The sequence below is a fragment of the Schistocerca cancellata genome, chromosome 1 (assembly GCF_023864275.1).
Source record: "Schistocerca cancellata isolate TAMUIC-IGC-003103 chromosome 1, iqSchCanc2.1, whole genome shotgun sequence".
NCBI lineage: Eukaryota > Metazoa > Arthropoda > Insecta > Orthoptera > Acrididae > Schistocerca > Schistocerca cancellata.
Window position 1 is genome coordinate 1,286,651,088 of NC_064626.1, and position 14,077 is coordinate 1,286,665,164.

The window sequence follows — 14,077 nt, forward strand, 5'->3', positions numbered from 1 at the left end:
CTGTAAAATATATTGTAGAACTCACACAATGGATCCCACAAGAAAAATAAATCAAAAATCATTAAAAAAACTGATCTACGTTAAGGTAAGTAGGGGGATGTTTGCAACACAAACACAGCTGATGGGCCATAATGTAGTTCTGTATCTCAATGTGAGCTTTCAAGGGGGGATATGATGGATTTTGGCCCAAAAACTGATTTTTCAAAAATATTATTTTCTTGATCTACACAGTTTAATCTATGTTGTGTGTGAATTTTATTGTTGTAGCAGCTTTAGAAGTGCACTTAAACTGTTAAACTGATTAACTCTGCACTGGCAGTCACTCCCACCTATTCCAACATTTGAGAAACTGCTTGCTTCAGCTGAATTTTTGTCACTGTGGAGGCTATTTTCTTTTGATATCTTTGGCTGACATCTATATCTCTGGCTGCCATGTATATCTTTGTCTGAAAACTTTCTTACATGTGGTTTATTTATGTTTTGACAATACTAACACATATTAGTAGGTGGAAGGTTGAATTTGCAAACCTTTACATGGAAGTCAAGATTTATGCATAATGGGTGGTGGACAAACTGTGTTTAGGAAATGGAGGTTTCATGGAAATTGGTTTACCAACAAAAAAGAGGAAGCAGCTCGAAATGAAGAACATAAGCTCTCAGCTTCAGCATCAAAACTTGGGATAGGAGAATTGTACAGGTGCGTAAATGATGTTGATATGAATTCCATTGGATTCAGACTTATTGATTTAGAGCTTCTCTGCCAGGCTATAAAGTTTTCCTGTTCATGTGTTAGCTGTAAAAATATGGAATGCACGATTGCTGTTGAAGAAAGAAGAGTGCGAATAGCTTGTGATTTTAAATTAATTTGTAATTCATGCGGCTATGAAATTTCATTTTCCTCCTCCAAAAAAACTGACACTGGTACCTATGAAAGCAATTCTAGGTTAGCATATGCTCTGAGATGCCTTGGACAGGGCAGGGAAGGAGGTAATTTATTGTGTGGTTTACTGAACATGCCTCCACCTTGTTTGAAAAATAAATAAAGAAATGTCTGATGCTGTATGCGATACTGCCAAAGTTTCTATGAAGAAAGCAGTGGAGGAATTTGTGGAAATACACCAAAAAGAAATACATCCTGGGGTGGATATTCATGACAGTGAATCTCCTACAAATGTTACTGACCTGTGTGTGTCTGTAATGAGACTTGGATGAAGTACGGAGTTGCCTCTGTTATTGGTATTGACGCAGGTAAAGCTTTAGAAGTAGAAATTGTCTAAATACTGCCACCAGTGTGCAACAAGGAAAATGTCCAACAATGAAGACAGTGGGAAACTGTGGCAAAAAATTATAGTGGCTCAAGTGGGGGCATGGAGCCTGCTGCAGTTGTGAGGATGTTCTCCAGATCTGAGAACCAGTATGGTGTTAGATATACTAAATACCTTGGTGAAGGGGACTTCTCTTCTTTGAAAGCTGTGATAGATAAAAACCCATGCAATACAACAATAGAAATGGAAAGTGTTGGCCACATCCAAAAGAGGCTCGGTGGTGAGCTTCGTCACTTGCTGAAAGAGAAAAAAGGTGAAGTACTTGAGGATGGAAAACCACTAGCAGGAAAAGGAAGGCTTACTCTGAAAGAAATTGATTGTCTTCAGTTATTTTATGGGAGAGTGATCAGGAAGAACACACATAATTTAGAGGCAATGAGGTGTGCTGTGAGGGCAATTTTTTCCCACAAACTATCCATTGACCAAACACCTATCTGTGTCCGAAAGATGAGACATATTCACATAAACACTCATTACCAGAACCTGTTATGAATGCAATGAAGCCCACATTCAGATTTTTGCAAACCCCGATTTATTGAGGAAGTGCCTTCACGGAAAGACACAAAACGCAAATGAAAGCCTCAATAATTTAATTTGGATTAGATCCTCAAAAAGGACATTCTGTGAACTTGAAGTACTCAAAATAAGTGTCTATGATGCAGTTTTATGTTACAATAATGGAAATACTGGCAAAATTGAAATGTTGAAGAGAGTTGGTGTAGATCCTGGTGTGTTTACAACAAAAGCATAACACACCATCGATGTGAGCAGGGTCAAGAAAGCTAATAGATCAGTGTCTTACCTGCAAATACAGATGCATCTACATCTACAACTACATGGTTACTCTGCAATTCATACTTAAGTGCCTGGCGGAGAGTTCATCAAACCATTTTCATACTACTTCACTACCATTCCACTCTCAAATGGTGCATGGGAAAAAGGAACACCTAAATCTTTCTGTTCAAACTCTGATTTCTCTTATTTTATTATGATGATCATGTCTCCTTATGTAGGTCAATTCCAACAAAATATTTTCACATTCAGAAGAGAAAGTTGGTGATTGAAATTTCATAAATAGATCTCACCAAAAAGAAAACCGCCTTTGTTTCAGTGACTGCCACCCCAACTCGTGTATCATATCAGTAACACTCTCACCCCTATTTCACAATAACATGAAACGGGCTGCCCTTCAATGCACTTTTTTGATGACCTCTGTCAATCCTACTGGGTAAGGATCCTACACAGTGCAGCAATATTCCAGAAGAGGATGGACAAGTGTAATGTAGGCTGCCTCTTTATTGGATTTGTCGCATCTTCTAAGTGTTCTGCCAACAAAGCACAGTCTTTGTTTCACCTTCCCCACAATATTATCTATGTGGTCTTTCCAATTTAAGTTTCTCTTAATTGTAATTCCTAGGTATTAGTCAAATTAACAGCCCTTAGATTTGTGCGATTTATCGTATACCCAAAATTTATTAGATTCTTTTTAGTACCCATGTGGATGACCTCACAATTTTCTTTGTTTAGTGTCAATTGCCACTTTTTGCACCATACATAAATTATCTCTAGATCATTTTGTAATTGGAATAGATCATCTGATGATTTTACTAGACAGTAAATTACAGCATCATCTGCAACCAGTCTAATTGGGTGCTCAGATTATCACCTAGATCATTTATGTAGACCAGGGATAGCAGAGGGTCTATGACACTATCTTGTGGAACACCAGATATCACTTCTGTCCTACTCGAAGATTTACCATCTATCACTACAAACTGTGACCTCTCTGAGAGGAAATCATGTATCCAGTCACACAGCTGAGATGATACTCCATATGCACACAATTCGATTAATGGTCGCTTGTGAGAAATGGTATCAAAAAGGCTTCTGGTAATCTAGGAATATGGAATCGATCTGAGATCCCTGGTTGACAGCACTCATTACTTCATGGGAATAAAGAGCTAGCTGTGGTGCATAAGAATGATATTTTCTGAATTTGTGTTGGTTATGTATTAATAAGTCATTTTCTTCAAGGTAATTCATATGCTCCAAAATCCTACTGCAAATTTAGGTCAGTGATATGGGTCTGTAATTCAATGGGTTACTCCTATTTTATTTATTCAATATTGGTGTGACCTGTGCTATTTTCCAGTCTTTAGGAACGAATCTTTCATCAAGTGAGCAGTTGTATATGATTGCTAATTAAGGTGCTATTGTGTCTGCCTATGCTGAATGGTACATGTTTGGTATACCATCTGGACCGGAAGAATTGCCAATCTTTAAGTAATTTGAGTTGTTTTGCAACACCCAAGATATCTACTTTTATGTCACTCATGCTAACAGCTGTTCTGGTTTTGAATTATGGAATATTTACTTCATCCTCTTTCGTGAAGGAATTACAGAAAACTGTATTTAGTAACTCTGCTTTAGTGGCACCATGATCAGTAACATTTCTACCACTATCGCGCAGTGACGGTATTGACTGTTTTTTGCCACTGGCATACTTTACATACGACCAGAAATCTCTTTGTGTTTTCTACCATATTTTGAGGCAATGTTCCATTGTGGAAACTATTAAAAGCACCTCACATTGATGTCCGCACTAAATTTCGAGCTTAGGTGAAACTTAGCCAGTCTTGGGGATTTTGCGTTCTTCTGAATTTGGCAAGCTTTTTTCGTTGCTTCTGCAACAGTGTTCTGATGTGTTTTATGTACCATGGTGGATCAGTCCTGTCTCTTTTTAACTTATGCGGTATGAATCTACCTATTGCTGTCAATAATTTATCTTTGAATTTGAGCCATATCTGGTCTACACTTGCATAATTAGCTTGGAAGGAATGTAGACTCTCTCTTAGGGAGGCATCAAGCGAATTTTTATCTGCTGTTTTAAATAGATACATTTTTCATTTATTTTTAGTGGTTTTGGTTGATATGGTTTTGAGCCGCACTACAATGACCTTGTGTTCACTAATCCCTGTACCCGTGATGACACTCTCTATTAGATCAGGATTATTTGTGGCTATGAGGTCAAGTGTGTTTTCACAACCATTTCCAATTTGTGTGGGCTCTTGATCTAATTGTTCAAAGTAATTATCACAGAAAGCATTTAGTACAATTTTGGAAGATGTTTTCTGTCTACCACCGGCTTTGAACATGTATTTTTGCCAACAAATCGAGCGTAGATTGAAGTCTCCACTGATTATAGCTGTATGAGTGGGGTACTTATTTGTAATGAGACTCAAGTTTTTTTTAACTGTTCAGCTATTTTATCATCTGAGTCGGGGGGTCGGTGAAGGAGCCAATTATTATTTTGGTATGACTGTTGAGTATACCTCTACCCACAATAATTCACAGGAACTATCTATTTCAACTTCATTACAAGATAAACTACCTGGAGGATGAGGAGGATCAGTATGGAGGATTTTAAAATTGAGGTAAACTTATTACATGTAGAAGTATGAGAAGAAAATCTTTGAACCTCATTTTCTCTGTTTCACATTTTTTACATTATTAGAAGCCTTTTCTAAAAAGTATATAAGCTATGCTATGAAATTTTCAGGAACTGTTTGCAATGTGTTGCTATTTCCCTTGAATTATACGAGATCCTGCAATTACATTCTGATGTTCAGATGATTGTATGTAAAAAAAAGTTAATTTTGGATGTGCAAAATTAAAAACTCTGTTAATGATACAATTTGTACCATAATTTAATAACTGTAGTTCAGTTGTCTTATAACCTTCTCAGGACACTATAGCTAAATTTTCAGATTAATTGCATGATTATAATTTGAGTTATAGCTTTTTATTTTAAAAAAGACATTAAAAATCAAATTTCTGGCAAAATATTAATCCTGAATATTTTATTATATTTTTCCATTTAAACACAGCTCTTTTGCTTTACACATGCAAAATTTTAGATTTTCACATTAATAAATATGGCTGTAATGATTTTTTAAAACAAATGTTTACATTTTTTGTTATATTCACCCTTAAAACGCTTTCTATAAAAATAGCACAAGCAATAGGGATTCCTACAAATTTAAAAATAAAGTAAATGCATGTCTTATCAGCTATTGCTAAAAGTTGTAATGTGTAATTAGCATCAACAATAAATTCCTGAGAGTAGAACTTGGAAGGTTTCCTATCTATCACAAGCAGTCAAGTTACCCGTTAGGCCACTGAGTATGCCTTCAGACATGAATCAGACAGATTGTCACTGATCTATCCATCTCAAATTTATCACCACAACTACCACAGGTTCTGCCTCGCGACATGTGGGAATAGTGCCATCAACTTAAGTTAATGGAGACCATTCAGATACAATGCAATGTGTAATGTAATGAATATGTGGTGACAATAAAAAATTTGCCAGAGAGGGACTCGAACCCAGATATAGTGAGGAGCTGGAATACTTACTATTTGCTATCAAAAAAGATCATCCTGCTAGATATACCTCATTTTTTTGAGCTCAGAATATTCTCTAAGATTCTAAAACATAAGGATACCAATGATACAGGAGAGTAGTTTTATGGATCACTTCAGCTATGCTTTTTGCAGATGGTTGTGACTCTTGTTTTCTTCCAAATATTGGACTAAGGTTTTTGTTGAACAGATCTACAGTACATTATGGTTATGAAAGGGGCTAACTCAGTTGATAATTTTGGACATAGTATGTAAGACTTTCTTGTTTTCAATAAATTTTCGAATTTTAGAACAATAATTCTTACAGTATTAGGGTAGCCACAAATCTCTTCTTGTAGCAAAATGGGACAGTATAAAACATAGAGAATGATGCCATACATTTTGAAAATTATTATGTTATCGGACAATCATTACGTATGCAAAACTTTCAATTGCATTATTATACACTTACTCTTGCAGGATGAACTAGGATCAGAATACCAGGTCACCAATTTTTTTAAACCTAGTGCTGGTCTGGAGCAGGTGACAGAGGATTTAGGATCACTTTGCAAAGATTTTACTAAGGAAGACACCGTGGTTATAGTGGGTGGGGCAGGTAACAGTATTGACAGAGATCCTGGGTACAGCATAGAGTGTGACCTGGCGAAGATTGCATCAGCATCGAAGCATACCAGTGTTGAGTTTGTATCTGTTCTTGGGCGCCATGACCGACCTCATTTGAACTCTTCTGTCAAGAGAGTTAATTTGGAGCTGGAACGGCTGCTCATGTCGGGTGCGGGGTCACACATTGGTGTGGTTCAAGTTGATTCTATCAGTAGGTGGGATTATACTAGGCATGGCCTTCACCTCAACAGGAAGGGGAAGGGTAAATTGGCTGGGGAAATAGCAGGAAAGTTAAAGGGGGGAGGCACTGTCATGAGTGGTAAAATACCAGTGGTTATAGGATTCAGAAAAGACCCTTTTTTAGGGTAGGGAGGACAGAAAGAAAACAAATTTTAAGAGAGGTTAGAACTGAGACAAACCTTCAGTTTGAGAAAGAAATCAAAAAACATAATTCCAGCTTATTACATCAACATAAACAGCCATTGGTTAAGAATTTTCAACTGTCAGCAGATATTTTAACTCCACCCAATTTTAACTCAGTCAATGTGAAATGTCAGCTATCTTTATTGCATCAAAATATTCGAGGACTGAGAAATAAAATTAATGAATTAACTATCTGCATAGATGAATTAGAGTCTTCAAACCCAGCTGACATAATCTGCCTCTCTCAACATCATGTGACCACTGGTATAGAACTTTTAAGTGTTACGGGGTTTAGGTTAGCATCTCACTTTTGTAGATCAGAAATGGAGAAAGGAGGAGTTGCCACATTCATCAGGAACTGTCATAAATTTAAGAACATAGACATTCATAAATTTTGCCTAGAACAGCATATGGAAGCATGTGCAACAGAATTAGATTTTCACAAAAAATCTTTCATAATATTAAGTGTATATCGAGCACCTGCAGGTAACTTTAATCTGTTTGTAAACCACCTTGAAGCTGTACTGGCCCATTTAACAACCAAAAACAAAGAAATAGTGGTTGCTGGTGATTTCAATGTAGATTTCCTTAAAGACTCTCCCAATAAGAACTTATTTGAGTTAGTAACACTATCATTCAACTTAATTCCCACAGTAAAGTTCCCCACTAGGATAGCCACTTGCTCACAAACAGCCATTGATAATATCTTTATAGAAAAGTCAAATGAACAAAATTATATTACAAAACCAATAGTCAATGGCCTCTCAGACCATGACATGCAGTTCCTTCTGTTAAATGTTAATACTGAACAGGATATAAAATCTGTTAAATCTGAGCTCAAGAGGGTAATCAGTAAGCCAAAAATTGATTATTTTAGGACACTCCTCAGAGACATTCACTGGACTGATGTTTACAGTGCTCATGGCATGAATGAAAAATATATCATTTTTGCTAATAAAGTGCTTACCTTATTCGAACACTGCTTTCCCCCAAAACTTACCAAGGTTAGAGCAAAGTCTACAAAGAAGCCATGGATTACTCGAGGAATAGGGGTATCTTGTAAAACCAAAAGAAAACTGTATCTGTCAATCCGAAACATTTCCACTGTTGATGCTATAGCACATTATAAGAAATACTGCAAAATATTAAAGACTGTAATACGGATGTCAAAGCAAATATATTACAAGGAAAAGATAGTCATATCAGATAACAAAATAAAGACAATATGGGATATAGTGAAGGAGGAGACCGGTAGAACCAGACATGAAGAGGAACAAATAGCATTAAGAGTAAATGATGCATTGGTGACAGATGTGTATAGTGTTGCAGAACTTTTTAACAAACATTTTATAACTGTTACTGAAAAGATGGGGTTGTCAGGTTCGGTAGATGCTGCTATGGATTACCTTAGACCAGACATTTCAAGTAACTTCCATAATATGAATTTGACCCTCACTACCCCAACAGAAATAATGTCCATCATAAAATCTTTAAAATCAAAAACATCTAGTGGGTATGATGAAATATCAACAAAGTTAATTAAAGAATGTGATTCTGAGCTAAGTAACATATTAAGCTATCTGTGTAACCAGTCGTTTATCAGTGGAATATTTCCTGAATGGCTGAAATATGCTGAAGTTAAGCCACTGTTTAAGAAGGGAGATAAAGAAATAGCATCAAATTTCTGTCCAATTTCACTGTTGCCAGCATTCTCAAAAATTTTCGAAAAAGTAATGTACAGTCGTCTTTATAACCATCTTATCTCAAATAACATACTGTCAAAGTCACAGTTTGGATTTCTAAAAGGTTCTGATATTGAGAAGGCTATCTACACTTACAGTGAAAATGTACTTAATTCATTAGACAAAAAATTGCAGGCAACTGGTATATTTTGTGATCTGTCAAAGGCATTTGACTGTGTAAATCACAATATCCTTTTAAGTAAACTAGAATATTATAGTGTAACAGGAAATGCTGCAAAATGGTTCAAATCTTATATCTCTGGCAGGAAACAAAGGGTGTTATTAGGAAAGAGACATGTATCAAGCTATCAGGCATCATCCAACTGGGAACTAATTACATGTGGGGTCCCACAAGGTTCCATTTTGGGGCCCTTACTTTTTCTTGTGTATATCAATGACCTTTCATCAGTAACATTACCAGATGCCAAGTTTGTTTTGTTTGCTGATGATACAAACATTGCAATAAATAGCAAATCAAGTGTAGTCCTAGAAAGATCAGCCAATAAAATATTTGCGGACATTAATCACTGGTTCCTAGCCAATTCTTTGTCACTAAACTTTGAAAAAACACACTACATGCAGTTCAGAACTTGTAAGGGGTGTCCCAAGAGTATATGTCTAACATATGATGACAAGAAGATGGAAGAAGTGGACGGTGTTAAATTCTTGGGATTACAGCTTGATAATAAATTCAACTGGGAGGAGCACACCACAGAACTGCTGAAGCGTCTTAACAAATCTCTGTTTGCAATGTGAATTTTGTCAGACATAGGGGATATAAAAATGAAAAAGCTGGCATACTATGCTTACTTTCATTCCATAATGTCATATGGGATTATTTTTTGGGGTAATTCATCAAGCCAAGCTAAAGTTTTCCGGGCACAAAAACGTGCAGTAAGAATTATATGTGGTGTGAACTCAAGAACATCCTGCAGAAGCCTGTTTAGGGAACTAGGGATACTAACTACAGCTTCCCAATATATTTATTCCTTAATGAAATTTGTCATTAAAAATATATCACTTTTTCAAACCAACAGCTCAATTCATGGAATCAATACTAGAAATAAGAATAATCTTCACAAGGATTTAAAGTCACTTAGTCTTGTACAAAAAGGTGTGCATTATTCAGGAACACACATTTTCAATAACTTGCCAGCAGCCATAAAAAGCTTAACAACCAATGAAATTCAGTTTAAGAGAAGCCTAAAGGATTTATTGGTGGCCAACTCCTTCTACTCCATTGATGAATTTCTTAGTAAAACCAACTGATTTGTATATAAGTACAACATAACTTCTGCACAATTTCAGTGCAGTAATGTGTTCACTGAAAATTTGTGTGTGTGTGCTTGTGTGTGTGTAAGTGTGTAAGTATAATCTAACTTCTGCACCATTTCAGTGCAGTAATGTGTTCATTGTAAATAAGTATTACAGTAGTTGTATTACATGTTTCTTACCTTATAAATAAATAAAAAACTTTTTTATTTTAAATTCAGTGCAATAGTATTTGTAAAATGACTCTTAGTGTTCATTAAAAAATGACGATCATTCCACTTGGGACCTGTGGAATGGTACATTAGCTTATTTGTTTTAGTTGTAAATAATTGTCATGTATTGTTGTTTTTCTGACATGTTCCACATCCTGGAGGACCTCCTCACTACGGATCAATTGGAATGAAAGTAAATCTAATCTAATCTAATCTATTTACGAAGACTAATTAACTTATGATGAAATTAAGTGTATAATATTCAATTATGGTCCATTTATAGAAAGTCTGTACTACAAAGCCAAAGTATGTTAAACGAAACGTAAAAACACAGAGACATTCTTTTTAAGAACAGCATACAAAACAGCTGTAGTAATAATGACAGAAGTCAATGTAAAGATACCGAAATCATATTAGCATCAAAAGTCATTATGTAATTATGAAATAATTAATCATCATCATCATCATTTAAGACTGATTATGCCAATCAGCGTTCAGTCTGGAGCATAGCCCCCTTATAAAATTCCTCCATGATCCCCTATTCAGTGCTAACATTGGTGCCTCTTCTGATGTTATACCTATTCCTTCAAAATCATTCTTAACCAAATCCAGGTACCTTCTCCGTGGTCTGCCCTGACTCCTCCTACCCTCTACTTCTGAACCCATGAGTCTCTTGGGTGTCCTTGCTTCTCCCATGCATGTAACATGACCCCACCATCTAAGCCTGTTCGCCCTGACTGCTACATCTATAGACTTCATTCCCAGTTTTTCTTTGATTTCCTCATTGTGGACACCCTCCTGCCATTGTTCCCATCTACTAGTACCTGCAATCATCCTAGCTACTTTCATATCTGTAACCTCAACCTTGTTGATAAGGTTACCTGAATCCACCCAGCTTTCGCTCCCATACAACAAAGTTGGTCAAAAGATTAAACGGTGCACAGATAACTTAGTCTTGGTACTGACTTCCTTCTTGCAGAAGAGAGTAGATTGTAGCTGAGTGCTCACTGCATTAGCTTTGCTACACCTCGCTTCCAGTTCTTTCACTATGTTGCCATCCTGTGAGAATATGCATCCTAAGTACTTGAAACCGTCCACCTGTTCTAACTTTGTTCCTCCTATTTGGCATTCAATCTGTTTATATTTCTTTCCCACTGACATTACTTTCGTTTTGGAGATGCTAATCTTCATACCATAGTTCTTACATTTCTGATCTAGCTCTGAAATATTACTTTGCAAACTTTCAATCGAATCTGCCATCACAACTAAGTCATCCGCATATGCAAGATTACTTATTTTGTGTTCACATATCTTGATCTCACCCAGCCAGTCTATTGTTTTCAACATATGATCCATAAATAATACGAACAATAGTGGAGACAGGTTGCAGCCTTTTCTTACCCCTGAAACTACTCTGAACCATTAACTCAATTTACCGTCATCTCTAACTGCTGCCTGACTATCCATGTAAAGACCTTTAATTGCTTGCAAAAGTTTGCCTCGTATTCCATAATCTCATAGAACAGACAATAACTTCCTCCTAGGAACCCAGTCATATGCCTTTTCTAGATCTATAAAGCATAGATACAATTCCCTGTTCCACTCATAACACTTCTCCATTATTTGCCGTAAGCTAAAGATCTGGTCCTGACAACCTCTAAGAGGCCTAAACCCACACTGATTTTCATCCAATTTGTCCTCAACTAATACTTTTCTTTCAACAATACCTGAGAAGATTTTACTCGCAAGAGATTAAAGAGATACCTCTGTAGTTGTTACAATCTTTTCTATTTCCATGTTTAAAGATTGGTGTGATTACTGCTTTTGTCCAGTCTGATGGAACCTGTCCCGACTCCCAGGCCATTTCAATTATCCTGTGTAGCCATTTAAGACCTGAAATTCCACTGTATTTGATGAGTTCCAACTTAATTTCATCCACCCCAGCTGCTTTATTGCACTGCAATCTATTGACCATTTTCTCCACTTCCTCAAATGTGATCCTATTTCCATCATCATTCCTATCCCATTCTACCTCAAAATCTGAAACACTGCTGATCGTATTTTCACCTACATTGAGCAACTCTTCAAAATATTCCCTCCATCTGCCCAAGGCATCCACAGGATTTACCAGCAGTTTTCCTGACCTATCCTAAATACTTGTCATTTCCTTCTTACCTCCCTTTCTAAGACTGCTAATTACACTCCAGAATGGTTTTCCTGCAGCTTGACCCATAGTCTCCAACCTGTTTCCAAAGTCTTCCCAAGATTTCTTCTTGGATGCTGCAATTATCTGTTTGGCTTTGTTTCTTTCTTCAACATAACTTTCTCTGTCTACCTGAATTCTAGTATGTAGCCATTTTTGATATGCCTTCTTTTTCCTTTTACAGGCTGCCTTGACTGTGTCATTTCACCAAGCTGTTTGCTTCATCCTACTTTTACACACTACTTTTCCAAGACATTCTTTAGCCACTTCTAGTACTGTGTCCCTGTACCTTGTCCATTCCTTTTCCAATGACTGTAATTGACTACATTCAACTAACTGGTACCTTTCTGAGATCGCTGTTATGTACTTGTGCCTGATTTCCTTATCCTGAAGTTTCTCCACTCTTATCCTCCTACATATGGACCTGACCACCTGCACTTTCAGCCTCACAATCCCAATTTCACTGCAGATTAAATAATGATCAGTGTCATCAAAGAATCGCCTGAAAACACGTGTATCCCTCACAGCCTTCCTGAATTCCTGATCTGTTATTATATAGTCAATGACAGATCTGGTTCCCCTGCCTTCCCAAGTATACCGGTGAATGTTCTTATGTCTAAAAAAGGAGTTTGTGATTACTAAGCCCATACTGGCACAGAAATCCAAGAGTTGCTTCCCGTTCCTGTTAGCCTCCATATCCTCTCCAAATTTACCCATAACCTTTTCATACCCTTCTGTTCGATTTCCAATCCTGGCATTAAAATCACCCATGAGCAGAACACTGACTGTCCTTGTCCTTTACTCTAACAACTACATCACTGAGTGCCTCATAAGAACTATCCATCTTATCTTGATCTGGCCCTTCACAATGCGAATATACTGACACAATCCTAATTTTCTTGCTAGACACTGTCAAATCTATCCACATCAGTCATTCGTTTACATACCTTACTGCAACTACACTGGGTTCCATTTCTTTCCTAATGTAAAGCCTTACACCCCATCGTGCTATTCCTGCTTTGACTCCTGACAGGTAGAACCTTGTATTCTCCCACTTCCTCTTCTTTCTCACCCCTTACCCGAATGTCACTAACAGCTAAAATGTCCAGCCCCATCTTACTTGCAGCCTCTGCCAGCTCTACCTTCTTCCCAGAGTAGCCCACATTGATATTAATGGCTCCCCATCTCATTACCATTTGTTTGCCAAGTCGTATCTTAGGAGTCCCTGGTTTGTCAGTTAGAGGTGGGACTCCGTCACCTCCATAGGTCCGAGGCATTTTGCTCTGATTGTTGCCAGCCTAATATTTAAAGTACCAGGGAAGTAGGTTGCTAGCCTTACTTGCCCCGAGTCCCATTGAGTTTTACCCCTAACGGTTGAGGGACTAACCGGTGGATTTAGTAGTCTTTGCCGTATGAGCACAAAGGTGACCACGACTCAGAATATGTCCGAGATGCCCAGCCTTATTCCAAAGTAGCTGGTATCCCGACTGTCAGGACCACTTACTTGGCCACACATACGTTGCCCGTGGTTCATGAACTAGGACATGACTACAGGAACCCACACCATGAACCACTGAAATAATTAATGGAAGTAGTTAACATATTGTTAACAGTTAATATTTCATGAAAAGTGACCCTAAAAGCCAATTTATTTTAACACACTAATTATGGCAGACCTGGTGGCTTCATTTGTCAAGCAAAAATCTGTAATCAGTATTGCAAAAGCAAATAAATTTCAGTTGTAAGTTTAATTATGTTTGATTTAAACAATTTGTAGAAAGATCTTTTAATTGTAGTATGTTATATAAGGAAAGATGGTAGTTGCCATGTTAGATCAGTGTCAAACCTGTGTCACATCAGTCTTGAATCAATTTT

The 14,077-nt window shown here is 37.0% G+C and overlaps 1 protein-coding gene across 1 annotated transcript in view; it reads right to left on the minus strand.

Annotated features, from left to right (window-relative positions):
* The window catches only part of LOC126095109 (serine/threonine-protein phosphatase 6 regulatory ankyrin repeat subunit A-like), a 400,015-nt gene that overhangs the window by 179,360 nt on the left and 206,578 nt on the right, over window positions 1-14,077 (minus strand). The gene's annotated exons all lie outside the window — the stretch shown is intronic.